Below are 2,500 nucleotides of genomic sequence, written 5' to 3'. Positions count from 1 at the left end.
TACCTTGATAAGCATAGCTTTTATATCCGCACCCAACAGAAAACGGCAGTATACACAGACGCCCATATAGAAAACGCAAATCCTTTAATCACCACAGAGAAAGTCCTGCTAAATGGAATTGCAATATGACATGTAAATGTAAAAACGGTAAATACAGTGACAAATAAATACCACTGCGAAGACTATACACATACAAAGACGAAATCCAGATACAGAGCCGAATACATACAGATATAAAGACGATCATATAGATACAAAGACGATCATCCAGATACAAAGCCGAATACATACCGATATAAAGACGAATGCATACAGATACAGTGACGAACATACGGAAACAAAACCGAACATACAGATGCAAAGACGACCATACAGACACAAAAACGAACACATACAAAAAAAAAAAAAAAAAAAAAAAAAAACAAGCCGACACTTTTACGACACGGAAAACACATTCGCTTCAGATACTTCATCCTGCACATGATGTCATCGCGGGCTTTCCATATCGAGATCAACAGCTCGTCAGCAGCTCGTCAGCACCGCCGTCAGCGCCGTCCTTTGTGGCACCGCTGATGACCTGCGCTGCTGTGCGTGAATTGCGCTTTTTTCCCGTCCATTAGTCACCCTGATCGATTGTCATGTGCAATAACTCCGTGCGGGCTATTGTGTGCGCTTCGCTTTTGTCTGATTCTATAAATATCTTCAAAGAGAGAGAATGATAAGATGCAAATTATCATGGTGATGAGATGTTGTGCTCTCACCAGGATGCAATTGATAGATGAACGTTCACACGTACACATTTTACAACGATCTGTACATACGTTCTTGATGTAGACGTGTAAGATTGCGGGGACTTGCACGCGCGCGTTCAATTATGGAGAGATACGTGTCTCTACACACATACAACTAACGTTTGAGAATATGTAGTCAGTCTTTTTTTTTTTTTTTTTTTTTGCCTCTTTCTATTCCTTTTTTTTTTATTGTCTCTACTTTTTCCTCCTCCTCGTCGACTGGTTTCTTCTCGTCTGTGTTATTTTGTCTTTTCATGTCTTCCTCTTCTTCATTTTACCATTTTCTTCCATTCTCTCTTCTTTCTTTCTCTCTCTCTTCATCTATTTTCTTTTCGGTTTGGTTTATCTCTCTCTCTCTTTATCTCATTATCTCTCTCTCTCTCTCTCTCTTTCTATTTTCTTTCACGTGTCTACTCTTCGCTTTTCATTCTTTCCATTTTATGTCTAATTCTTCTTCTTTCTGTGTTTTCTCCTCCGTTTTCGAATCCTCTCTTTTATTTTTTTTTTCGTTCTGCTCTTCTTCCCTATTCTCTTCATGTCTCTCCTCTTTCGTTCACTTCATTTCCATTCACCTCCCCCCCCCACTCCTTCTTCCCTGACATGTATTTTCTCTTTTCTTCTCTTCTTCCTCTCGATTCTTTTTCTCTATCTCCTCGTCCCCTTTCTCTTTTTTAATGCTTAGGCAAAATTTTGATGAAGAAAAAAATCCAAGTTCCATTAAATCATCATGATCACTATTATTGTTATCATCTTTATGACCACTGTCATTATTATTATTATCATCATTATGACCACTGTCATTATCATTATTATTGTTATTATAACTTTTTATTATATCATCATGATCATTATTTATCATTATTGTTGTTATTATTGTTATTGTAATTATAATTTTGCTGCTGCTGATGATGATGTGATGATGTGACAATGATGATAGCTGATGATGAGGAGGATTGTTATTATTATTATTATTATTATTATTTTATTATTATCATCATTATTATTAGTATCATTTTTGTTATCATTATAGTTATTATTATCATAATTATGAATAATATCGTTATTATTATAATTGTTGTCATCATTATCTTTATTCCTATCATCATTATCAATATTATCATAGTCTTTATTATTACTATCGTCTTTATTATTATTATCATTATTATTATCATTGTTATAATTATCATTTTCATTGCTATTATTATCATTAGTATCATTGTCATTATTGTCATTAACACAATAATTATACTGGTCGACATGGAGTTCCTGAATTTATAGGGAAATTTCTTCAAAATCGATAAAAAAGAATAAAAAAATAAATAAACAAACAACGTAAGGACATACCTTTCTTGAACATGGAGTCAAAAACCACATAAACTTATTTATAGATTCCTCGTCTTCTGACCTCTGATATATTCAAACTTGACATTGCTAGACAACCTAGCAACAACCCGCTTGCATAAATGACATCAAGACATTTCAGAATTGCATCTAGAAAAAAAAAGTTAATGAAAGCAATCAATCCAGATTTCTGAGACGTCGCAAATAAAAATATCTTTGTTTTTTGTTAATTTTTTTAACCGGTTTGGGACAATGTTAAGAATGGCGTTTCCTATCAGGTCTGCAAGATGCGATTAGAGAGGATTGATTGGCAGGTTGCAAAGCATCTCGGTAATCTCTCTGGTCGTGGCTTTGGCGAGTCTGGGCTT

The 2,500-nt window shown here is 34.4% G+C and overlaps 1 protein-coding gene across 2 annotated transcripts in view; it reads left to right on the top strand.

Moving 5' to 3' along the window:
* LOC122253069 (proton channel OtopLc) overlaps positions 1 to 2,500 on the top strand; it is a 167,032-nt gene that overhangs the window by 2,431 nt on the left and 162,101 nt on the right. The gene's annotated exons all lie outside the window — the stretch shown is intronic.

Source organism: Penaeus japonicus, unplaced genomic scaffold (assembly GCF_977035675.1).
Source record: "Penaeus japonicus unplaced genomic scaffold, GWHDUDI00000001_assembly GWHDUDI00000027, whole genome shotgun sequence".
Classification (NCBI taxonomy): Eukaryota; Metazoa; Arthropoda; class Malacostraca; order Decapoda; family Penaeidae; genus Penaeus; species Penaeus japonicus.
The sequence above is the reverse complement of the archived record's forward strand: the minus strand, read 5'-3'. Positions and strand labels throughout refer to the sequence as shown.